General features: G+C 43.6%; 1 protein-coding gene across 7 annotated transcripts in view; it reads right to left on the reverse strand.

Moving 5' to 3' along the window:
• LOC136856039 (oocyte zinc finger protein XlCOF6-like) overlaps window positions 1–27,561 on the reverse strand; it is a 212,144-nt gene that overhangs the window by 48,625 nt on the left and 135,958 nt on the right. For 2 of the 7 annotated variants that reach the window (XM_067133591.1, XM_067133594.1), the window contains exon 3: window positions 22,460–22,623. The exons of the other annotated variants lie outside the window; for them this stretch is intronic. The gene's annotated coding sequence lies outside the window, so the exon portion shown is untranslated. The remainder of the gene's footprint in view (window positions 1–22,459; window positions 22,624–27,561) is intronic. 7 annotated transcript variants of the gene reach the window in all.

Genomic DNA, 27,561 nt, shown 5'->3' on the forward strand with positions numbered 1-27,561 from the left:
CAGGGGTAAACAACAAAACTATAAAAATAAATAAATAAACTAAAAATAAAAAGAGAGAGCACCATCTCCAAGCATAAAATAATTAGCCTACTTGAGACCAAAATAAAAAGGAACCCAACCTGGGGGTCTTGGACGGGGCATCACCCTAATAAAGGCCGATAGGCCAAAGAAATGTAATTTCGTAAACACAAAAGGGAGGGGAGCCACCGCAAGGAACCACCAGGAAGGGAACCAAGGGGTTAGAATCTATCTATAACGACAAGGAGACAACTCCAACCGAAAGAACAGAAGGAGTCGCCTCGCGGTCGACATGGCTGGCGGGGGACGCCGTGGCGTCATAATAAGATCTCAATATTTATGAAAATACGAGACCACAACAGCCAAAAAAACAGAACAAAAACCCCACAAGAAGATGGTACTTAACTTAGAGATGGAAAAGGTGCTCGATGCCATCGTAGATGTAGAAAAAAAAATCCAAATAAGAGGACGAGCACACAAAAGAAACGGATTGTCACGTGCTAGAAAATGGAATGAAGTAGGTGGCGCTGGTGTCGCCGTCCTGGCGGGTGTTGAGTGTAGGGGCTGTAACGGCTCACCGCTCTGTTCCGGGGGTTTTGATAAGGAGAGATCTTTCGAGTATATTTCCGTGGTAGTGGTATTTCACTCACCCTTCTTTATACCGACGTCTTCCTAGAAGACGCTCGACTGGGGGTAGTAACCCCAGCTTTCCTGAAAGCTCTTTTTCTCTGGTATATCTAGCATTATTATACCTAGAAATTCGTGCTGTAATGGAATTTCACCGGCTGACACGGGACTGGACTCAGAAAACACTGTTTGTTTATGAAAAAAGCACTTCAGAACAAAGAGAAAGAGTCGTAGAATAAAGAAGTTATTGAAAAGAGGTTGAGAACGCTAAAAATAGATCGGTCGGAAGGGGAGAGAGACAGAAATTCTCTTCCAACTCTATTTTTATGTCGACCATTTATTTCTTTTTTTAAGGGTAATGTATTAAGCTAACTTTTAAATGAAATTACAGTAACTTTATTTTCATTTAAAAGTTAACTTAATAATTTGGGAGCATGATTAGGGTCATATTTAGTGTTTAAACTTTGGAAATAAGCATTTATTAGCATTTTTAGAGGCCGTGCCAAATTTACGTGAAAATTCAACTTGTGCATGGGGTTCTGGAACCTAAACTTGACTAAGTTCGGGGTATGACTGTACATAGTACCCCCACACCCACTTCAAAGTCAACACCAAAATTCAAAGCGAAGAGAAAGGATGTAAGTATGCTTCCTACTCTCCCTCCCCCAACACCATGCCAGCCATCGATAAAGGACCCAAAGTACTGCATTCATTACAAACTGTTTCCACATCCCTTAAATGGTGAGATGCAAATACTGATCTACATCTCCAAAAAGTTGTTTGGGCAATATCTGAAAGAGACACATGTTCAAAAACTAAGGACGTAGCCACTGCCCTTATTTCATGTGCCTTAACCTTCAGAGAAGGTAAATGCTCTTCTCCCACATGAGAGTGGGCTTCCTTAATACGGTCTCTTAAGAAAAAAGATATTGCATTTTTTGTAAGAGGACGTGAAGGATCCTTAACTGAAGTCCACAAATTACTACAGGGCCCTCATAACTTCTCTGTTTTCTTCAGGTAACACTTTAAGGGCCTTACAAGGCAAAAGAACTCTTTCTTCTTCCTCAGGTCCTAGAATCTCACTGAGACTTTTTACCTTAAAAGAATGAGGCCAGGACTTGGAAATATTCTCATTCTTTGTGAGAAATCCTAACTTATAAGAGCAAACCATGTATCGATTGCTTGTAGCTCACTAACCCTCTTAGCCATTGCCAAAGCCACCAAAAAGAGGATCTTCTTAGGTAGATCCCTGAGCGAAGAGGAGCCGATAGGTTCAAAAGGAGGAAGAGAGAACCGTTTTAGGACCACGTCTCGGTTCCAGGATATCGGTTCTATTAACTTCTGCTTACTAGTCTCAAAAGATTTTATTAAATCAGAAATATCTTGATTTGAAGATAAGTCGAGGCCTCCGTGCCTGAAGACTGAGCATGGCCCAACAGCCCTTTATGGTCGACAGGGATAAGCCTCCGGAGGATCTAAGGTACAATAAAAAATCTGTGACCTCCATCAGAATGGTTTTAGTAGAAGAGACTTTATTCTTTCTGCACCAAATGCGGAAAATTGACCCCTTATTCTGGTAAACATCGCAGGAAGATTGGTGTCTGCATCTCAAGATTGCCTCTGCAGCTGCTCCTGAAAAACCCTTAGCTCTGAGGAGTCTCTTGACAGTTTGAACCCTGTCAGAGCTAGAGTACACAACCCTTGATGAAATCTTCTGACATGGGGTTGTTTGAGATGTCTTTGAGGAAGCAGTCTTGGGAAATACACCAGAAGACCCATGAGGTCCGGAAACCATGCCTTTAGGGGACAAAAGGGAGCAATCAGGATCAATGACACGTTCTTGTGAGACTGGGATTTGTTCAAAGCTTCCTGTATCATTCCAAAGGGAGGGAGGGCATAAAGATCCTTGTCTGACCAGTCCTGCAGCATCGTGTCCATCACCCATGCCAACAGATCTGGTTCTAGTGAACAAAAAAGAGGCAGACGATTATTCTTGGATGTCATGAAAAGATCTAACTTTGGTCTTCCCCACAGTCTCCAAAGGGCCGAGTAAACTAAAGGATGGAGAGTCCACTTTGTGGGAATGACTTGGTTGCCTCGGCTTAACTGGTCCGCCAGTACATTTACTGTAGTTTGCCCTGGACAAATCTTGTCAGAATTCTTGTCCTGTTTTGGTCAGCCCAGAGAAGCAGATCCCTCACTGCTTCACAAAGCGAGAGGGAATAGGTTCCTCCCTGCTTGCTGATGTACAACAGGGATGTAGTGGAACGCCAACGCAAAGGCCTGAATACCTAAGTGAATGGCCTTGAGTTCTTTCACATTGATATGTAGTCTTTTTTGATCTTGAGACCACTTCCTGGAGACTTCCCTGTCTCCAGGAGAGCAGCCGAGCCCACGTTCGAGGCGTCTGCAAAGAGGCTTAGGTCTGGGTTCTGTGGGGAAAGTGACTTTCCTCATAATAACCTGCTTGATGCTCTGTGTCACTGGAAACTCGAAAGAGTCTGGATGTCTCTTTCTGCCCCAACTGGCTTTGAGGAAAAACTGAAGCACCCTCATATGAAGTCTCCCCACATAAACGAACTGTTCTATCGAGGCCAACATTCTGAGGAGACTCGTCCATATGTTGGCCGTGCAGCTCTGATGAGAGACAAACTCGTCGATCATACGTAGGCAGGATCTACTCTCTTTGGGACTGGAAAAGCCCGAAAAGACGAGAGTTCAGAGTCATCCCCAAATATACTATTTCTTGAGAGGCGGTTAGCTGGGACTTCTGATAATTGACTAACAAACCCAATTCTTTGCTAACAGAAGAGTTTTCTGGAGATCCTCCATGCATTGCTCCTTTGTCGGGGAGTGAAGCAGGCAGTTGTCCGGGTAAAGTGAGATATTTATTCCCATGAGATGAAGCCATGATGCCAGAGGGGCCAAATCCCAGGTGAATACTTGAGGGGCTGTAGTTAAACCGAAGCATAGAGCTCGAAACTGGTAGATTTGGTCCTGAAATACAAATCCTAGGTGCTTCCTTGACTCCCAATGTATGGGGATGTGAGAGTACACATCCTGCATATCTATTGAGACCATAAAGTCTCCCTGAGAAAACGAGGCCAGAATGGACTGATTTGTTTCCATACGAAACTTCATCTTGAGCACAAAGTTGCTTAATGCACTCAAATCTACGACTGGTCTCCATACACCTGTGGCTTTGGGGACTACAAACAGCTGATTGTAAAAGCCCTCCTCTGAAGTCGGATCTGTGACTACTTCTATTGCCCTCTTCTCCAGGAGGGAGTGTACTTCCTCTGAGAGAGCCACAAACCTCCTGGAGACTGTGGAGTACGTGGTCAAGTTGATGGGCTTCCTGACTAAGGGAGGTCAATCAGTGAATAGGATTGTGTAGCCACACCTGAGAATCACTATCACCCATTGCTCTGCCCTGTTCTCCTTCCAAAACTCCCAAAAGAGGAGCAGCCTGGCACCTACTGGAGCACGGAGGACAATGGGATAATTTTTTAGCTGACGTCTGGGAAGAGGACTTTTTGATCGAGCGAGGGGTGAAACATACATTTGCACGTCCTCTTGGCTGAGCTCTTCGCTTGCTCCTACGAAAGTGAAAGGGCTGTAAAGGAGAGGATGACTTGAAGGTAAAAAGAGGAAGCTCCTTGGGGCATCTTGAAGAATGCACCAAAAGATCTTGAGTAGACTTTTTTGCAAAGCCATAGCAATATTACAGTATTCACCACAGACTGTGGGAACGCACACTCGTGCACCAGAGGGAAGAAGAGAAGGGCAAATTTCTGAGCCATAATGACTCCCTTCAAGGTGAAAGAGCACCAGAACTCTTTTCCTCAAAATCCCTAGGCGTAGAGAGAGACCAGTTCACGGGAACTATCTTTAATCCCTTCATCTGCGGACGAGAGAACTCCAAGAAGGTCCGAAGACAAGTCAGAAGGTACCACTGGGTGTTCTTGAATCTTACGTGCTAGAGTGCCCACCATCCAGTCCAAAAAATTGACCACTTCAAACACCTTGAACAAGTTTTTAAGCAAGTGGTCTAGTTTGGTGCAGAGAACACAACCTTGGCCACAGAAAACGCTGATAGATGGAAAGAGTCAATGAGACAGGAGAAGTCTCCCCGGGAGGTGGCAGGAACCCCCAGGGAAGGAGCTTCTATGGTAGCATATCACTGATACCTGCTATTCAATAATCTTGTAGGAGGATAACTGAAGCAAGCTTCTCCTTTCTCCCTCATCTGAGGGCCAGATCTCAACCTCGCTTAGAGCCTTTTTAGCAGAAGTGGAGAGAACCATCTCTGGCAACTTAGCCGACTCATTAGAGAGGCCACTCATCTTGATTCGGGTGAAGGAGGAGCAGCTGGAATGAAGAAGGCCAGAAAACTGCGCAGAAGAAACTGCAACAGTGCAGCATAAGCTGAAGGAGTGGAATCCTCTTCTGGTTCCACATCTAATTCCTCTTCTGCCAATGAGACCGGAGACAACGACAACTTGGAAGGTTTCGTAGACAAAGGAGGTTTCTTCAAATACCCCAAAATGTCATCCAAACACTGCTGAATCGGAGTGAGGGAAGGATACAAACAAGGCGAGAGCACTTGCATTGAATGCCTAGAAGACGGGCCAGGATAACCTGAAGGGGTAGCGCTATGTGATCTAGCGGCGATACTGGGGGTTCGGAAGCTACTGACTGCTCGGAAGCCACTGGGTGCTCGAGAGATACTGAGCAAATGACTGCTGCTCACTGCTTTGGTGCCAAAAACTCCTCGGGCAAAAATTGGTGTCCTGGTGCTACTGGAAGCTCGGACCTCGATAAGCTTTTGAGCCATCTGGCGCCACTGGACGCTTACGCTTAAGAGAGTCGGGAGACAGAGCAGCAGGAGGAGGTTCTGTTGAAGCAACTGGCTCCAATAGACACTTGTGTCTAGGAACTTCCAGAGAGAGAGAAAAGCGCTCGGAAACTGCTGCACTATTGGGTGCAGATGGGCACTTGCGCCGTCAAACGTCGGGTTGCTCAGGAGAAAAACATTCCGGGCTATCCCAGAAACTGCATGAAGGAAGACTCCTTCGCCTTCTTGCATGAAACTTGAGGCAAGCACCTCCACTACAGACCTTTTCAGTGGTCTGGACACATCACTGAAGTGCCACTGGCGCTTTTGTTCTGAACTGGAAGAAAGGCGGCGAACCTGTGACAAAGCCCCTTTCCAATGATTGTCACGCACTGTCGACACCTGGGATTTGCAACATGTGTGACTGAGGGGCTGAATACCTGTGGGCAGACACCACCGACCTCCCTTGGGCCTCCGGTATGGCTTCTCCCAAGTTTAGGGAGTATGCCAGGGACCTTCTCCTAGGAGAATCGGTGAGATGGGCAGCCAGCTCCTCCACTAACACTTCACTCTTATCACTTGATTTCTGTTCCATCAAGGAATGTACTGATGCCCCTAACTGGGCCATTGTATTCATTAACAGCTCAAATTTGCGATCGAATTTCAACTCCAAACTGGCAATGGCATTGGGGTCGAGAGTGAGAGTGCTGGGTAAAGGATCAGGTGGTACTGAAGAGGAGGGGATGGGAGAATTAGCATTCAAAGAAATAACATGAACTTCCAAAGAAGACCTAGCAGATTCCTGACTAGCTAAATTCTTGTTATGTTTAATTGTCGCTTATCTCTTTCTATCCCTCTCAAGTTTTGAAAGATGAGAGGACAAAACCTTCCATTGTTTAGGATCCCAACCCTCACATTCTATACATGAATTCTGTCTCGAACAAATCTGACCCCTGCAAGATGTACAAAATGTGTGAGAATCATGCACAGCAGAGGTTAACCTCGTATTACAGCCTTTGCTGTAATATCGAGTACAAGAAGTACTAGAATCTGACATAGCCACAAGAAGTCAATAACTAAGTACCCAGTCACAATCCAGAAGTCAAAAATTGTGAAAACAACAGTTTTTGTGTCAAAACCCTATCTAAATATTGCCGAAAGGCTACCAAAATCAAAGAATACTTCACCAATTTGACGAACAACCAAAAAACAAGAAAGTATGAGTAATCCAAATTCAGCTACTGCACACAACTGATGTTGAAAGCCGGCAGAAACAAGTTGAAGCTATTTGCTCAGCTGTTCCTCTTCTTCCCTGAAAGTGGGCGGGGCTAGAGACCTACACCAGAAACAAAAGAATCACTACTGCAAGTTTCAAATTTTAGCTGCCGATACCAGACACATCAATACTAGAAACGTTAGCTATGTAATTACTTGGTAAGTCACTTATATAAAAATAAGCCTTCTCTGGGAAAACAAATATCACAATGCAATGATCATTTGGGCACATTTTGTCTCAAAAGAAATAAAACAGCCTTGGATTCTGTTTGGAATCAACAAATTTATTCAGGCCAAAGTTGGCTGACAATTCAACCAGCTTCTGTCTTTCCCACAAATTCCCAATTCGCCCTAATTTTGACAATAAAATGACTAGCATCTTTCCTTCATGAGCTGTGAATATTATAAATCTATTTACAGAAGAATGGTTTTTTTTATACAAATTACACATGCATTTTGGGGTGGTTCTAATGAAAAGGCTACTTGGGTACCCAGCGCATATAAATAATTTATATCTAGTATGAGTTTTCATGTGCCTTTGAGAACAAAGGATAGAGACAAACTCCTTTGGCATTCTCTTCAGTATGGGTTCTCATATGTACTCTGAGAAGGGAGGAATGATAAAAACCTTTTTGGCATTCTGCGCAAGTGAAAGGCGAGTCTCTCTCCAGTAGGCTATGAATTTTCATACGTAATTTCAGGCTATTCAAATGTATATAACTTTTTGGAGATTCAGAACAAGTGAATGACTTCTCTACAGTATGATTTCTGATGTGTATTTTGAGACTTTCAGAATGAGAAAACTACTTGGACATACAGGGCAAGTGAAGTATTTCTCTCCAGTATGAATTCTCAAGCGAGAGTCGAGATGATGTAAGCGAGTAAAAGTACTCTGGCATTCAGTGCAAGTATATGGTCTCTCTTCAGTATGGATTCTCGCGCAGATTCTGAGATGACTCAAATGAGAAAAAGTACTTTGACTTTGACATTCTGCATAAGTTATTGGTTTCCCAACCAGGTTGGTTTTCCATAAAAAATATCCATATTTTTGTCATTACTTTCATCAATATTACAACATGATTTCTCAAGAAATACTTTTCTGCAAGATGTAAGTAATACTACAAATTTTCAAAGTAATATTTATTTTTCCTAACATACAAGCTTGACGGTCTTTACATATAGGATATTACTTGCAGCATGAGCTGGGAACGGCCGTTTAACTTATAAACAAGGTAGTTAACTACCGACGATAGGGGTGGGAGTCCCGCCCACCCAGACGGTATACACTTACTTTGCCTTTTGGCCCAGATATCAGGAGGGCTGGCTCGAAGTGGGCCATTCATGTAAAGACCTTCAGATTTGTATGTTAGGAAATATACAAATTACAATTACCTTGATAATTTGTAGTTTGTTCCTACACGAATGCAAAGCTTCGGTCTTTATATATGGAGACTTACCTCTTGGCGTGAGGATTCTGAGTAAACTTCTGAACCGACTGGTAGTTAGACTCACCTGAACCTCTTTTCCTGGTCATGTACAGCAGAGGAAGGAGTTCCAGGCCTCTGACCTGTTAACATACAGGATGTTCAACTGTCAGATTTCTGGGCCTTTCGAATTGATGGGTATGTGTAATTGATTAAAAAAGCGCTTGGATCAACCCGTAGCGTCAGAGACAATAAAAGGCTAATAAAACCAGCAGGTTTGTTTTATTGTAGCCCATCTACCCCCTTGCTAGAGAGAGGGGAGGACTTGCACCTAATAATCTACTTTAGATTATAGAGAGGGTACTCAGTTATGTAGGCTCACCTGCACGACAGGCCTGACCAGCATGCGACGGTTGGCCACTTGCCTCTCTTCTGCTACAGAGGAAAGGTAAAAGAGAAAAGGGAGGAGGCCAGTCACTCACTCACATTCTCTCCCTGTCACTGTACACCTTAGGCGAGATGCTATCTGTCCCCTAGGGGAGATGGGTGAGCCACACAACTTGTGCAGCCACCACAAGACCCAAGGAAAAAACATATCCAAGGGCCTGTGGACAACATTCCAAAGGTAGAAGGACATGAATGTGGATTTGTCGAGACCACACTCCCGCCCTTAATAAACACCTGTAGAACGAACAGGTTCTTCCAGAGTGTGAGGGATGGACCAATGTCCCTAACCTCATGAGGTCTTACTTGGAACACACTCCCATCTACCTTGTCGGACGTAGAGTACCCTCAATTGATTGCCTCACGAAGCCAGAAAGAAATCGTGCTCTTGAACACTTCTCTCTTGGTCGAACCAGTCCTAACAGAGTGTCACTGACACTCGGGGCCTGAGATGTCGAATCTTCTTAAGATAGTACCACAGCACTCTAACTGGACACAGCAGTATCTCGTCACAATCACTACTAGCAATGTCATTTAGGGACTGGACTGAAAGGGACTCAAATCTAGTGTCAGGGACTAACATTCTGAGTCTGCGCTACGAACTCCCGGACAAACTCAAGCATGACAAATTTCTATCTCCTTGAGTGCTAGCATCGAAGACCATGTAGCTCGCCAACTCTCTTGCCGATGCCAAGACAAGCAGTAACACAGTACTGAGGGTCAGATTCCTGTCAGTTGGCTTGGGAGGTCAACACTGTTCAAAGCTTCTCATCAGCATGTATATCTCCCATGAGGGAGGGAGACTGATGCCCTTCAGGAGAAGGACTTGGCCAAGGGAAGTTGGACATATGGTTTGTTCAACTGTCCTCTGTAACCCAACAAGCTGAGATGGAGAGAAGCAACTCTCAGTGAAGAGGAACAAGGAAGTCTGCTACCTGTTGAAGAGTAGCTCCTACTGGAGAGATTCTGTCAACAACACCAACCACAGGAGATGGTCCATTTCCCCTGGTACCCAGCATCAGAGGATATGAAGGTATCCCAATATCTCTGTTGTTGTGTGACGAGAAAAACCTCTTGCTTGCACGAGACACTGGATAGTCTCCAAGTGTGAAGTGAAAGACCTTCCACAGCCTGGTGATACCTCTCTCAACGTGGCTGGTATAGCAGGTTGTGCCAAAGGGGAAATCTCTCTCAGTATCTCGGACAGAAGGTCTGTATACTGCTCAGCAAGTGGCCACTTGGGAGCCACCAGGGTCATCCTGTGATTCAGGGTGATCATGACCCTAGTGATCACCTGATGAATCCGATAAAGCAGAGGAAAGATGAGGGGCCATGTCCTTATCACCTGACCCTGGCGAGTGAGCTTGTCTGCCACCATGTTCCAGTTCCCAGGAATGTACCTGGCTGACAGCTATATTGAGTGTGCTTTCACCTACTCGTGCACTTCCACCGCCAACGTGTGGAGCAGAAGGGAAACCAGTCCTTCCCCTGCTTGTTGATGTATAGTAAAAAAACCAATGTAAATGAGTTGGAGAGAATGGAGTGGACAAGATTAAGACTGAGTTCCCATTCTCTTGCTATTGAGGTTGGCCGTTGGAACAGAAGAGGGAGGGGCCGGTTACCTGTAGAGGAGAGGTTGTGTGTGTGTGGCCAAATACAAACTGAGCAACATGTAATCGAAGCATGCCCCAGGACCTACCAGATTCGGACCCAGTATGATATCTCATCAATGAGCGACTTGATGATAGAAAGATCAGACTATGCAAATGTTTGTCATATAGCAAGCTTAATTTTGAAGGTTTTCAAATAATAAGATGTAAACTCTCTCACTGTGCCTCGCCCAGCTGACTTCATTTTGTGTTACAATTTTAACGCATTTCCAGTCTAATCTGAATGTGTGATGTTTGTTAGTCTATTGTATATTAGTGTTGCTATGTGATATGGAATTGGATATTCTAAACAGCTCTCGATATGATCTCTTTTGTGTTATTTAAAAAATTAATATTAATTATTGTTGCCATTTGTTTTGAATACGGTTCTTTTTAATTTTCTTTTTCCTTTTTAGGAAATGTAATTTGTGAAATGAATTTATGTATTTGGACCGTTGTGTAATTTCATAATATTGTATTTGATGTTTCTGTGGAGAATGGTCAATAAAATATCTATCTATCTATCTATCTATCTATACCAATACCGTAGTATTGTCGCTCATCAGCACCACGGAATGCCCCATCACGTGATCCTGAAACTCTTGTCAAGCTAAAATGCCACCTTGAGTTTCAGAATATTGATGTGGATTATAATTATAAAATAGTTTAACCAGACCACTGAGCTGACTATCAGCTCTCATAGGGCTGGCCCTAAGGATTAAGATGAAATACCAGGTCTAGGCCATAGGTCTAGAACTGGGACCAAATAGGTCACTCACGTGATGAAGAATGAATGAAAATGAAACTTAAAAGAAAAAACTGTATAAGGTACATGCGTTTACACTGGAACACACGTGCACAATAAAAACATTTGCTCATTTCTAGACATACAAAGGAAATAAATAAATAATTTAAAAAGATAAAAGAAAAATTCAACTTCAGAATCACATAACATTTATTACTAATTCATTAAATGCCTACGGGCTTTTGTATTTTAATTTTTTACTTATTTTTATATTTTGTATATTAAATTAAAATTCATCATGAATGTTAAAATTGGAATGACCGAAAATGTAAAAGATTCTGACAAAATTTCCCTCATCGATTTACTTCCAAAGGTTGATAATCACTATTGGTTATATTTTGGACAGTCACTCAACACATGTTTGACTGTTATCAACATTTTGCACTATGGGCATTTGGGAGGAGGGCCATTTGGACTGTTCATTAACTGTCCCTGTGTCAAACGAGCATGGTCTATTCACAGACACGTCAGAATTACTTGTGTGTCTTTCTCTCTGATATGATGAACTCCATTTTCCAACACAGGATTTTTTGTTTCAACTGATTATTTATATTTTCCTCATTCCATATATTTTGTCATTTATTTACAATGATCATTTTTATATCTCTTGACTGACTGACTGATTATGAAATTTAGGTCTTGATACCAAGCGCCAGAACCCGTCAGGATTATTCAGCACCGTAATGAAGGTGAAATATATAAATTAATGATATGATTGATAATGAATAGGTGAATGATGACATAGCAGCAAAATTCAGTATTAAAATATGAACGTAAAAAATGAAGAATGATACTGGATAGAACCAGCAAGAAATAAATATATATCAAACTTTTATATTTAAAATATATACTTAGTATATAAAATAAATATGACTAAAATCTTTATTAAATATACAGTACCAGGATCATATCTCATTAAAGTAACCAGATTCTTTCAGATAACCCATAAGGTTATCTACCTCAACGTCATCATTTAAAATTTCTAAAATAGTCTTCCCAGTTAGTAAGTACTTTGCCCTAAGGCGAGTAAATTTAGGACAGTGCACCAGCATGTGCTCAACGGATAGCTGACCACCACAGTGAGCACAAACTGGAGCACTGGCTCCCTCTACAATATAGCTATGAGTGAAGCGGGTATGGCCAATCCTAAGCCGTGTTAGGATGATCTCAAATCTTCTGTTACGATTAAAATCCAAGCTCCAAAAATCGGTACTTTTTCTAATATTTCTGTACTTCCTATTTGTGGATAAAATGGGGGAAGTCCATCTCTGCTGCCAATTTATACGAATGTATCGTCTGATAACTGGACGCATATCCAAATGTGGCACCTTATTAGTTAAGAAATCACATCTAGCGGCATCCTTTGCTTCACTATCAGCCAGTTCGTTCCCTTCTACACCACTGCACATCCTACTCCATCTTCCGATTTTGATCCGCTAGTACAGATTTTCCTTGTATTTATATGCCTCTCATCATGCTCCAAAAACTTGTTTCTCACTTCTTCTTCCAAACAATCTTTCTTCTTTGTCTCTTTAATGGAGACATCTATTGCTGGAATAAACCATGGAGGGATAGCAGGATGTTTCACTTGTAGGAGTTTCTGCATTTTTATGCTTTCATCCTCCAGTTCACCCAGCTGTCTGATTTGAAATGGTATCGAAGATCTAGATCCAAAAAGCCTTGAGTCACACTGTTTTAAGATCGCCAAAGAAGGATTCTCCTTTTGAGCTTTTCAGCCACATGGTGTATCTCAGACCTAGCTCATGCCTCCTCAAGTCAGGGGTAGCTGATGGGAGTCTACATAAATACTTTCAATGGCCGAAGTTCTAAAAGCTCCAGTGCAGATCCTTAGCCCCATATTGTGCACAGCGTCCATTTCCTTAAGTTTAGTCTTTGAAGCAGACGAGTATTCTTGGCAGCCACAGTCTAACTTAGATAAACATACTGCATTATAAAGCCTTAACAGCGATTTCTTATCAGCACCCCAATTAAAATTAGATACTACTTTTAAAATATTTAGTGATCTCTTCACTTTCACTTTTAACTGGTCAATATGATTATTCCAAGTGAGCTTTTCATCAAAGACCATTCCTAAAAATTGTACTTCATTACAGTAAGGTAAAATAATAACATTTAAGGTAAGAGTTGGAATGGTTTCCTTAATTCGGTGTCTGCAGAACCGAACAGCGACAGTTTTAGACTCAGAAAATTGAAACCCTTGCTCACTGGCCCATTTGCTTACTTTATCAATGGCTCTTTGCATGAATCTGCTATAAATAAAGACCCTTTTACTGGTGATGATATCTTTTCTAATACTCCATTAATGGCAATAGAAAAGAGAGTGACACTAAGGACACTGCCCTGAGGAACTCCCTCTTCTTGCAAAAAGGGTTGTGATACATGATTCCCAACTCTTACCTTTATATATCTTTCTGATAAAAACGAATTTATAAATCTTATAATTTTTCCTTTAATGCCCATCTTACACAACTTTTTTATAATACCATAACGCCATGTGGTGTCATATGCCTTTTCCAAATCAAAGAAAACTCCTATTTTTTGGCTCTGTTTAGCAAAACCTTGTTGAATTTGGTTTGAGAGCCTGAGCAAGGGATCTAGAGTAGGTCTACTTTTCCTAAAGCTCAACTGGAATGGAGAAAGCAATTTATTTGTTTCTAAGTGCCATACAAGTCTGGTGTTAATCATCTTTTCCATCAGCTTACAAACACAGCTGGTGAGAGGTACTGGTCTATAGCTGCTGGGTATAGCAGGATCCTTGTTTGGTTTCTTCAAAGGGAGGATTAATGATAATTTCCAATTCTTAGGAATACTACCAGTTTCCCAGATTTCATTTATTATATCTAAAATAAATTTATTTGACTTTTCTGGGAGATGTTTCAGCATTTCATAAAGTATTTTATCTTCACCAGGGGCTGATGGTTTGGTATTCTGCAAGGCATCTTTGAGTATCTGCAGTGTAAATTTTGCATTATATGATTCAAAATTACTATCACTTAAATCGAGAGAAATCTTGGCATTTCTAATGTCTTGGAATTCTACAGAATAGTTCTCACTACTTGATATTCTCGAGAAATGTTCTCCTAATTTTTCTGCGACCCTCTCTGGTTGGGTGATTAGGTCACCCATTTATCTCAAGGGTAGGCAGAGGTACAGGGACAAACTTCCCATTTAGTTTTTTAATTTTCTTCCAAATAATTTTGGATGGTGTTTTTGAGCTGATGCCATTAATGTAGTACATCCATGACTCTCTTTTTGCTTTTTTAAAATATTTATTTTGCTTGGCCACAGCACGTTGGTAAATAACTTTGGCTTGGGCAGTGCCACTCATCTTATACTTTATGTAGCATTTTCTAGTGATCTTTCTTATACTATATTCTGCAAGTTTTGTTCCACCAAGGAACTGCTGGTCAGGAAGGCTTCCCTTTTGTTGTTGGAATAGAGGCATTTGCAACTATTGATGGTGGTGTCACTGAAGTAATTATATGCCTCTGAGATGGATGGAAATGATTTTGCATTCTTATCCATAAGAGCAGACTCACTAAATTTCTCCCAGCCTGCTTCATTTACCTTCCATTTGGGAGGTGACTCAGAGGGATGATTCTTAACTGTTTGTATATGAATTGGGAAGTGGTCACTCCCATTTTGATATTCATTTACTGACCATTCATAAGTCATGGCTCCATCATTGAGTAAAGTGATATTATGATCATTCATAATATCCTCCAACATCCTACCCTTGGCATCTGTTGTGTTCCCACCACATATGGGGTTGTGAGTATTAAAATCACCAAGGAGGAGGAAAGGAGTAGGAAGCTGATTGATCAGTAAATGAATATCATTATAAGTGAAATCCAAATCAGGAGGAAGATAGATGAAGCAAACTGTAATTTGCTTGTCTAAAATAAGAGTTACTGCTACAGTTTGCAGATGAGTATTAATTGATAGCAAGAAGTGTTGCAATGATTTATGCGCAGTAATTGCTGCACCTCCCTTAGCTCTATCTCCGATTGGTGGTGGAGAATTATATATGCTGTAATTTAATCCAGGATTATATTGTGTGCTTCCAAGCTTAGTTTCCTGGAGACACACAATACCTGGGCTATGGTCATGGAGCAGTACCTTCAGCTCTTCATTCTGAGCCCTAAGACCTCTACAATTTCATTGTAGTATTGACGTGAAAACTATTTTTTTGGGCTTGGTGGAAGGCCCTTTGAATGGAGCCTTCTCATTTACTCTTTTGTTTATGAGTACTGATAAGAGATGATTTGGATAGGAGTGGTCTTGACAGGTTTGGTTTATTATCTGTTGATTTACTGGTGTCATTTTGTTTCCCTTTCTTGTCAGTTTGTTTAAATTCAGGCTGGGGTTCTTGCATCGAGCTTAGTACTTCGTATCTATTACTAAGTGATGCATGTTTAATTGCAGGAGAGGAGGAGGGGAAGGGGAACGTCTCCTCTTTTGGTGCTTTAGTTCCTCAGTCTCCATTCAACAAGCCGAGCACCTGACCCAGATAGTTGGGCCACTACCAAAGTGGTTGATGCACCTGCTGCATTAGAGGGTCCTGCCACTGCACCCCTAGTGGTAGATAGGGGTTGAGGCTTAAGAACTTCAGCATAGCTCCTAAATAGTTGACCTAATTGTCTTTTTGCAAAACCGATACTTATATGCTCTGCATTGGCTTTATTTAGTGCAGACAGTTCAAATTTGTAAATTTCACAATTTTTGTTATTGGATTTATGTTCCAGTTGACAATTAACACATTTTGTTTTTCCATTATATTTATCAACATGATGGACCCCAGAGCAGTTTATACAAATTTTAGCATTTTTGCAGTTTTTTGATGGGTGGCCAACTCAAAGCAATGATAGCACTGCATTGGTCTTTGCTGGAAAGGACGTACTTGTACCTTTTCATTTTCAAATATGACATGAGAAGGTACTTCAGAGTCTACAAAGGTTAAAATGATCGTGTTGGCAATAGCTGCCTTTTTCACTCTCCAAACTGAAGTGGGACTCATTTCTAGAATTTCTTCTGTCATGTACTAAAGGTCTTTATCAAATAGTACTCCTCTCCCTTAACTAAAGCTTAAGTGGGGCTTGATCTTCGTAATCATTTCATCATTTTTTATGTCCAACAAGGTCAGCATATATGCTTGGGTTGTGGATTGGCAGGAATAAGAACTGTGTTCTTCCCAAAACGAGAAATATCAACACTCTTTATTCCTCCCACCTTTTTCTGAAAAAACCTGCAAAATTTATAGTAGTTTTAATTTTCCTCCTTGGCTGAAGCTACCACCCACATAGGAGGTTTAGGAGTCCTTATTTCTGCATTCTGCTTTCTCTCTGGTTTATCCTGAGCCCATTTAGATGGCACATAAACCTCCATGTCTTTGGGAACTTTGTCTGTTAAGGCTCCTCTTACTGTAGCTTGACCTATCTGTATGGCACTTATCATACTACTAGCCTTTAGAGCCTCATCATGGCTACTAAAGGTAACCCATGCTTCCCATTTACATTCATCAATGTCAATAAAGTTCATCCTGATCTCGACAACAGTTCCAGATGATTTCAGAGCTGTCGAGATCATTTCATAATCATAACAGAATGGTAAGTTTTCGATATGGAACATTCAAATTTTTCACACAACCTGGCTGTGTTGAGGATTTAATTTTTGATGAAGATTTCTTAGAGAAGTCCGTGTCCTTGCTTGAAGTTGTCATCAATGAAGCATGGCCAGAGGGTCCAGGGGAGGGTGTGGCAGGATTTCACAACCACACATTCACACTAACAAAAAAAACAGCACATACACTCACCTCGTACTAGGCTAGGCCTACGAATTCCGGACGGGAAGGTTTGCCAAGCAGAAGGAGGTCACGGAGTCACCACAACCGCCGATAATGCCAACGCTCACCACACAACAACAGTCCACAACCAAGAAAACAACAACCCAACCAGTACACAAACACGACCCAAAACAAGACTCAAAAAGACTCAACCACGAAGACTCAAACTCAACTCACTCAGAACACAGCAGAAAAAAAAACAACCAGGCTATCACATGACACCGATCACGCAACCAACACAGCACAAAACCCAAAACACGCCTAAGTACAAACACTCCAACCACAAAGCCTCCAAATACCAAATCACACAAACTGAAATAAAAAAACGCAACCAAAACTCCGATCAACTACCGGAAAAACCATCCTTCCAGCACAATATCTCTGTCAAGACTCCTAAAACAACGAAACACGAAACCACACGGACAATCAAAACGTAAACAAAAGAAAACCACACTAACTAACGACATCATTCAACAATTACGTACGCCGTTGTTCGTTGTCTCTCTCTCTCTCTCTCTCTCTCTCTCTCTCTCTCTCTCTCTCTCTCTCTCTCTCACACACACAAGACGTCGTCAAATGCAATAACCTCATTCCTCCGTATTACTCCCCCACTACATTTGACGACGTCTTCTCACACACACACTACCCAGATTTTATATAGCCTTAGGCAGGACCCACGGATGCTCCGGAACAGGCCCCTGGATCTTGTTCGAGGGCCCTCATGCATTCTCTCTGTCTCTACTCCCTTCTCAGCACCATTTTCACTCAACCCCTCCAGTCCACCCCATTCCAGACGCACACTACCCTCCTCATCACTATCCTGACCTATCTCACCCACCACTTCATCCACACCCTCCAATTCTGCCCCAAATATCTCTCCAAATTTTGCCACTAACCCATTCAACTCATTTATAGTTCTGTCCAGCTCTCGCAAAGACTCATCCATACTACCAATCACCTGCCTACTAGTAAGTTCCTTTCCCACCGAAATTTCACTCACCCCAGTCAACTCAAACCCACACACACTGTATGTATCATTCATGCTATCCTCAGTATTGCATGCCCTATCAATCATTCTCACCCCATAAAGCACACCCCTTATCACACAACTTACGCTTCTTCCGTTCACTTACTTCCTCCAACTTCCTCCGCTTTCTTCCATACTCAACCAACACCAACTGGCGGTCCTCCAGACCCATTTGCTCACCGAAACTTGGCTCGCATTTATTCGCCCTCAACCAATCACTCATTGCATTCTCCCGAACATATTGCGGCACCTCTCTCCATCTACGCAACTGGCTATGATGTGCCCTAATCTCATTCACACTTCCAATTGTAGTTTTCCTAAAACGTAACTCAATCCACTTGGGCCCACCTCCAAAATCTTATATGGCCCATCAAATTTCTCTATCATCTTACTTACATTCATTCTCCCTCTCTCAATCACCTCTCTCAATACTCTATCTCCAACCCCAAAACTTTCAAATCTTTCACTCGCCCTCTTCCACAACCCACGGTCATCCTCCGTTGACCCCAACCTGGGTCTAACCACCCTCTCAAAATTTAACACATATTTCGAAGGAGACATACCCAAGCTCTTATGCAACGTGGAGTTATACACCCACACTGCACGTCCAACATGTACATCCCAATCGTCATCACATTTACTCATCATTCGCAAAATCTCTGTCATCGTTCTCACAGTTCTCTCAGCCAAACCATTCGCACTCGGCATATACGGAGTGGCATACACATGCACAATACCCCACTGCCTCAACATTTCCTCAAACTGCCACCCCACAAACTCAGGCCCATTGTCACTCAACATTCTCACAGGCCTACATACACACATCGGCAATATTACTTGCCCTACCATTCGCGCAACAGTTTCACTCCTTTTATCCTTGATGGGGACCGCATATACAAACTCACTCATGTGATCCACCATCACAATCATTCCCACATGCCCTCTTGCAGTCTGCGGTAATGACACGCAATCAATCACAACCATCTCCAACAATTCTTTCATCTGCAGTCGTAAGACTGGCGGATTTGCTTGCACACTCTGATATTTCCCTCTCTGACAATCTTCACACGTGACAGCTACATCCGCACAAATCTTGCTCAACCCAGGCACATACAATCTCTCTCTCATACACCCCCACAACTTATCCTTCCCTAAATGCCCAAAACGATCATGTACCAACAGACACATACTCACGGCTGCATCGAAGAAAAACACCGGTATATACACCCCTTCATTACACAACCCCTCCTGATGCAAAAAGTACACCACATTCCTACACACCACAAACCGTCCAGCAACCCTCCTGTATGCATCCAACTCAGGGGGCCAATCCTCCACTCTCACCCCCCACAATACACACTGCCGCAACATACTGACCCCCACACTCTGATCCTGCATTTGCTCAACCTCTTCCTCACTCAACAAATCATTCTCACACTCGTGCGTTTTACCCCCAAACCCTTTCTCATGCATCAACCCTTCACGCACATGCATTACCCTCACCGTCTGCATTCTGGAGGATCCACCCAACTGAACCCCCTCACTAATTAGTTTCCCGAACTGGTACTCTGCCCCACTCTCATTCGCCTACACACACTCGCCACATGACCTTCCACCCCACATTCAGTACACTTTGCTCTCACTTCCTTACACATCCTGGCATAATGCCCATTTTGCCCACAGTTACCACAAATTATGCCCCCATGGATACCCCGACAGCCACTGGCTATATGTCCTATCTGCCCACACCTATAACACTTGATACCCCTAACCTTCTTACATTCACTCACCAAATGCCCCGGTTCTCCACACCCAAAACAAGCTCCCAATGCCCACCGACATTCATTTTTCTTATGCCCCACTTTCCCACACCTATAACATTTCTGCCCTAGATCATAACTAACCAACCCTACCCTTCCAATACTACTACTTCTACCTCTCTGTGGCCCCTTGATATTTGCATTATTTACGTTTACACTTCTATCAACTACTTGCTCTGCCATCCACCTCGGTCCTGCCAAAACTGCTTCCCTATAGCTTCTAAATGCTGGTACCTCTGCCCTAACGCTAACACTCCTACTCTCTTTCAAGCATCTGTCAACCTCATGGTCTTCAACCAGATCCAAAATTTCATTCCACCTCAACCTTTCATTTGTCCACTTCATCTTTTCCTTGCGCTTCCTATTTATGAACTCATACACACCCTTGGGTACCGTCGCCAACAACTTTCGTACTAACTCTTTGCACTCATTTATTCCCTCATCACCAAATTTCCTTCTGGCTAATGTTTCCAACCGACAGACGTACATATCCAAAGATTCACCATCATTCATTCTTGCCTCATCGAAATCATGTTTCCTCTGATACTTAACACTATTTTTGTCCTTCTTGCCTGTTCTATAATCCTACTTTTAATACTTTCATAGGACACATGACCTACACTCATTACCACCCCATACATACTCAGCAAAACCCTGTTAAGAAACCCCTAACTCTCATGCCCATACCCTCTTATTCTCTCCATATTTAGCCGTGCAATAACCTTCATACTCCCTGAAAAAATCCCTTATATCCCTACTTCCATACTCTTCATACTTCTCACACCGTGGCACTTCTCTCACATACATAGCCTTCCGTACTTCTTTCTCACTCTCACTGTCGCTGCCGCTAGTTTCACTCTGACCTTTCTTACACTCTTCCGAATACAGCGAATCCACTTCCACACTAACATCCATCCTCCCAACTGCGCTTTTCTTACCCTTCTTCTCAACTACCCTTATCCAATCTCCACTATCCAACTCACTTTCTTCTTGTTCCTTACTCTTTTCCCATTTCCCAATATCAACTTTCTTCTCATCCTTCCTAAGCCCCTTTCCTTTTTTCTTCTTTTCCTCACTCCCTTTCTTAACCTTGTCCTCGCGTTTACCTTTAGCCAGCATCTCTCTCTTCTTTTCCTTCTTTACTGCACCTAAATCACTTCCATCACTCTCATCTCCACTCTTCTCTACCTTCTGCAACTATTCTGGCCCATCCCAAGACCCAGGGGAACCTCCTCCTGCAGCTCCTTCTCCAAAGAACTCCTTAAGCATTCCCTTCATCATTTCCTGCATCCTACTTACTGCAGACTCTAACTTCTTATCCATTCTTTCTTCAGACTCTTTCACCCCCTCTTTCATCTCCTCTTTCATTTCTTCTTTTGCACTCCTTAGCATTCCCCCACCTCCTCCAACTGACTCCTCAACTCCTCATTCTCACTCCTCAGTCTCCCATTCTCCTCCTCCAGCCTACCCTGGAGTTCCCTAGCCACCCGAATTCCTCTCTCAGTTTCTCTATCTCACTCATCCTGACCTCTTACTCTCACTCTACCCACCACAAAACAATCCTAACAGTAAATACACAACAGCCCCACGTTGGGCGCCAAATAATGTGGCGGGATTCCACAACCACACACTAACACTAACAAAAACAACACATACACTCACCTCGAACTAGGCTAGGCCTACAATTCGGACGGAACTTTTGCCAAAGCAGGAGGAGGTCACGGAGTCACCACAACCGCCAATGATGCCAACGCTCACCACCAACAACAACAGTCCACAACCAAGAAAACAACAAACCAACCAGTACACAACCACGACCCAAAACAAGACTCAAAAAGACTCAACCACGAAGATTCAAACTCACCTCACTAGGAACACAGCTGAAAAAACAACCAGGCTATTACACGACACCGATCACGCAACCAAAACAGCCCAAAACCCAAAAACGCCCAAAGTACAAACACTCCAACCACAAAGCCTCCAAACACCAAATCACACAAACTGAACATAAAAAAAAGCAACCAAACTCCGATCAACTACTGGGAAAACCGTCCTTTTTGCACAATATCTCTGTCCAGACTCCCGCCACGATCACGATCACAGTTCCGCGCACTCCCAAAAAAACAAACACGACACCTCACGGACAATCAAAACGTAAACAAAAGAAAACTAAACTCTTTCTCTCTCTCTCTCTCTCTCTCTCTCACACACAAGACGTCGTTGTTCGTTGTTTTCTCTCTCTCTCTCTCTCTCACACACACACAAGACATCGTCAAATGCAATAACCTCATTCCTCCATAACAGCCATCAGCTGGCAGAAACATACTGAGCTCGTTTGCTAAGCTGGCTCCTCTCTTACCCCAAAAGTGGGCAGGGTCACTCACCTGGCCAAAACAAAAGTAGCGCTGCTGCGAATTTCAAAATTCTAGCTGCTGGTTAATAGAAACTAATAGCTATGTAATTACTAGGTAAGTAGCTTATATAAAACATAATTTTATCATTACAATAACATTTTCATATAAATATCTTACCAAGTAATTACACTGCTGAATCCCACATTGACGGGATGAGGGATCCATGGACATATTCCACTCCAAAACATTCAGTCATGAAGATGAATTTGAAATAGACAATTTGCTAGCATTGATACAATGCTTGTTGTTTCCTTACCTGGTAAGAGAGCTACTGCAGGTGATTACTGCCTCTGGTCAGTGCTCATCTTGACCTGTAGTGATGTAGTGGAGTAGCCACAAGTCGTCTTTACCTTCAAGTGGGGCTTTGGAGTAAAGGACAATCCCGATTGCTCACAAAGCATAAGAACAGTTGCTTTTGCCCTGGGTGCAGTACGAAAAAAAAAAAAAAAAAAAGACAACATCGTCACCTACACTGCAATAAATTTAAAAACCATCACCTAACCATTAAAGATTGGTGAGCACTCTAGGTACAAAGTACAGGTAGTGTTCGATTTACGATAATTTGTTTTACGATAATTCGCTTTTACGATGGGGTTAGCAATTAATATCAATACGACAATATTTTCAAGATACGTATTTTAAAATTTTGTGCGTGACTGGCACAGGCAACAGCATACAATCAGGCAGCATACGGTGTACGATACATTGGCCTGAGAGGCTGGAATAGGTACGTTCCAACACTTGCTCTCGTTGTGTAGGAAGTTAAAACAGGTCAGTGTTCATTTGCGATTTTTGTGAATTTGTAAGTAAACTCTACAACTCACATTTGTATCATTATGTCTGCCAAGAACCAAAACGTGTCTCCTGCTGGTAGTGCAAAGAAAAGTCAGTCTATCACCCTGAAGCAGAAAATGACATTTTTATAATAAAATAAAGTTTTATATATACTTACCAAGTAACTACATAGCTATTAGGTTTCATTTATCGGCAGCTTAAATTTGAAAATTCGCGGTAGCGTTCCAATATTTTGGTGTAGGTAACTTGCCTCGCCCACTTTCAGGGAAGGATAGGTACAACACTACTGAGCCCAATTCATTTATGCCCTATGCCCATGAGAGGGGAGGAGGGAGGGCTATGATCATGTAGTTACTTGGTAAGTAAACATAAAACTTTATTTTATTATAAAAATGTCATTTTTATATACTGTAAGTAACTTACCAAGTAACTACATGGCTGAATCCCACATTGACAGAAGGTGGGATGCATGGGCATGTACTACTCAAAAAACACTAATGAATGGAAATGAATTCTAAAATAATAAGTAGTTAACATTGAGAATGTTAGTTGTAACCTACCTGGCGAGAGGCTCCATCAGGAAAATACTGCCTCTGATGAGGCTCATCTCGACTGTAGTGGCGTGGCAGTGATAAAAATTTGCAAAATAACAATTTTTAAAAGTAAATTGTATTTTTCCTAACTATACAAACCCGAGGTCCTTTACATTATGGAATTGCTTTCAGGAGTAGGCTGGAAATGGCCGTTAAACTCTTGAGCAAGGTGGTTAGGCAGTAACTACCTCCAGGTAGGCGGGGATACCCGCCTGCCCGGATGTAAACATTCCAGTTTGCCTTTTGGCCCAGGTACAGATTGAGGGGTGGCATGAGGTGGGCATAAAGTGTAAAGGACCTCGGGTTTGTATAGCTAGGAAAAATACAATTTACTTTTAAAAATTGTTATTTGTTCCGACACAATATACAAACCCTCGGTCCTTTACATTAGGAGACGCACTGATTGGAGAGAGGAATCTGATAAAGTCTCTCTGAACTGACTGGACTTCACCAGCTTGTCTTCCCTTCCTGGTCGTGAGAGCGAGGAAGGGAAAAACTGCCTCTGACAAAAGATCGGGTTGTAAGAAACGCAGGATCAGTTGTCAGATTTCTGGGTCCCTTTGCATGAAAGAGGAAACGTCAGTTCATGCAAAGTAGGCTAGGAAGAATTTGACGTCGGATGACAATAAGGCAAATACAAGCATTGGGTTTGTCTCACAGTCATGGTCTCCTTCCTCCCCTTGCAAGAGGAAGGAGTGGGGCTGCTTCTATTAACCTGAACGGAAATAGAACGGGAGCTCCCGTTATGTGCTTATCTGCCTCGATCGCCCGGTCCAGCTTGTAACGGCATGTCTGCTCCCTGCCTGTGGGAAGGGAGCCAGGATGGGGAGAAAGAAGAGAGGCCAGTCACTCAACATTCATTCTCCCAATCACAACCGTACAACATAGGCGAGATGCAATCCTGTCCCGTTAGGGGAGCTGGATAAGCTACACAACTTGTTGAGCAGCCACCACAGGACCCAAGGAAAAAGTGTCCAAGGACTTGTGTGCAACATCCCGGAGGTAGAAGGAGGTGAAGGTAGTCTGTTGGGACCACACACCCGCCTTCAGCACCTGTGGTACCGACATATTCTTCCAGAATGCGAGGGATGGACCAAGCCATCGACTTCGTGAGCTCTCGGGTGAAAGGTACCGGTATCGTCATCATCAGCTGCCAAGTACCTCCTTTGATCGCTTCACGAAGTCAGGAGGAACATGTGTCCTTAAACACTTCTTCCTTGGGAGAGTCAGTACTAGCGAAAACGTTGACGACATCCAGGTTAGGAAATGTCGAACCTTTCGGAAAGTACCACAGCTCCCAATAGGAAAAAGTAACGAATGATCTGGATCATCGATACAAAGTCCAAGGAGGAGGGGAACAAGAAGGACTCGAACCTGACAGTCGATGCCAATGGATTCGGAGTCCACCTACGACATCCGAGAAGGAGTCGAGGTATGACCCCATCCCTGTTCTTCCATCTTCTACGCCAAGGCCAGGGTAAGATGAGAGATGGACCTAAGAGGGCATATCTCTATCCGACGACTCTCGAGGGCGAGTGCAGAGCACGGACAGGAACCCTAACGAGTCGCATGCCACCCAGGAGACAGTTCCCTGGGAGAGCATGACTGAAGAAGCTTCTCGTCCGTAGCTAACTCTCGACTGAGGAGACGAAGGCTACTTCAGATAGAAGACTAGGTCGCAAGGGCCTACGTTCTTCACAAATGAAAGGGAGAGAAGCAGCCCTCGGCGGAGAAGACCAGGAAGTCCAGACTTGACGAGCGACTCTGACCCGAGAAGAAGTTCCGACAATGACACCACCAGCGAAGACGGATCCAGTCCCTCAGACAGTGTTGCAGAGGACTTCAAGGGATATCCAGCTATATCCGTTGCCACTCGGCGAGAAAGCCTGTGCTTGCAAGGAAAGCTGGAAAGTCTCCCAGTCCTGAACACACAGGGATGTACTGCCTCAAGAACCGCTTCGTGTAGCTGCACAGGAGGATGGGTCAAGCGGAATTCTTCTCGATGCCTCGGCAATCAGGTCGGATGAAGGCGAAGTCTTCAATTATTTGTCTGTAACTCGGGGTGAGCAATGTTCGTGAAACCCTAGCGAAACGGACAAATACGGAGGGAAAAAATGTCGATATCGAGTTTTCACCAAAAGGCAGCATGCCTTAACAGAGCGGCCCCTGGTCTGGTATGAGGGAGCGAGAAAACACTACCGACTTGTGTGCAGGGAGGCAACAGAAGGACAGTAGGGATTTCTCAGTCCAGCAGTCTCTGCATGAATCTTCGTGAAGAAAGAGTGAGCAGCATGTTCCGTCCCAATCACTCAAACCCGAGGCCAGGCTTGCCTACCAATACATCCCCACCAGGAATGCATCTGGTTAATTGAGCTGTCGAGTGTGCAATAGAACAACACTCGAGTACCTTCAAATGTCAAGATGAAACAGGAGGAAAAAACGATTGCCTCCTGTTTGTCGACAAATGCCACTACTGTGGTTTTGTTGTTCAACGAAACCAGTGAGTGCCGCAAAACCCATCCTGAGTTCTCAGACGGCCAAAAGGCTGCCCTTAGCCCAGGACGGTGACGAGAAGGTACTAATCGTCTCGGTCACACAAATTCAAGACAAGGTCTTACCAGTGTGTGCCTATTCCTCAATCTGTGAATCCGTAAGTAGACACAAGATGTGAGGGGCTTGAACTCAAGGTCGAGTTGAGATGACTAAGACCCAAAGTTCTTGGCCATTGTCCAAAGGACAAGTCAGTGCCCTGGTGGGAACCTTGATTACCGGGGTATCTAGCAAATCTCTGAAAGAGAAAGGCAGAACCAAGTAAAGGTTCGTTCCCAAGGGTCGAGCCAACTCGGGACTTACGAAACCGAGATCCGAACTGGGACAAAGTCCTTCTTCTTAGCACCAGAATTGCCCAAAAACTGCAGTCGGCAAGACCCTCCGAGGCAAGAACAATTCATATTCTGTCGAGGCAGGGGTGGAAGCTTGGTGTCTCGACCTGAATTAACTCCTTCAAGAAAAGAATTCATCAGGTCGAGAACGCTCTCGAAGCCAGGACCGCGGCGGTCCCTGACACTCGGCCCTCGGAAACTGCAAGGGTTGCGAGTGATGAAGGTTATTCATTGGGGAGCCAGCGGTCCTGTTCGGGGATCCTCGCGCCGACGAATCAGCGCGAAGTTCCCGAGAACACGGGGCGATCATCACTTGAAGAGGAAGACCCTCGCTGTTTCCGATCGTGAAACTCCTGTACCTCTCCCTTGGAGGGAGACCTTGACAGATCCCATGAAACCATCCTCGGCTACCTGGTTATAATACGAGAGAATCGGGGGACCGATACCCAAAGCACGCCAGGCAGCCGAACTCCGAAAGAAAATTTTGTCGAAGCTCTCTCTGTCCGTCTCGCGCCTCTCGGAACAACCGAGAGAAGAGAACAGGTGAGGAGAAAAGAGTATCCCTACCTGTCCTGCCAGTATGATAAGCAGGAGAGGTGGACAGTGAGCGATAACGAACCGAAGGACATTACTGCCACACGGGGAAAGAAGAGCATTTGTGCCGTGGCAAAGCGCTTTCCTGGGAAGAGCAAAAAAGTTCACTCGAACATAGCGGAGAACCCGAATTGGAAAAAAACGAGTAGGGCCGAGCCGAGCCGAGCCAGTCTGGCAAACCGAGTCGAGTCGAGCCAGTCTGGCAAGCCAAGTCAGTCTTGTAAGTGCGACCGGAGGCCGAGCCGAGCCAATTGCGCGAACACAATCATAACTGGGCAGGCCGGACTCGTCTGCTGTGAACAATTGCTAGTTTCCTGAACTCTAAACTCCTTCGAGGCCGAGGCCCCTCGAGAAGAAGGTTCAAAGGGGAATTTTGTGTCTGCTATCTTGCATGCTCAAACCATAAAGTTCGAGACACAAGAACGAAGCCCGGCCGAGCAACCGAAGCAGCTGGCGGGCAGTATCGAGACACCTGGCGTCACGGCACCCCGACA

The sequence above is a fragment of the Macrobrachium rosenbergii genome, chromosome 34, assembly GCF_040412425.1.
Source record: "Macrobrachium rosenbergii isolate ZJJX-2024 chromosome 34, ASM4041242v1, whole genome shotgun sequence".
In the NCBI taxonomy this organism is placed as follows: domain Eukaryota; kingdom Metazoa; phylum Arthropoda; class Malacostraca; order Decapoda; family Palaemonidae; genus Macrobrachium; species Macrobrachium rosenbergii.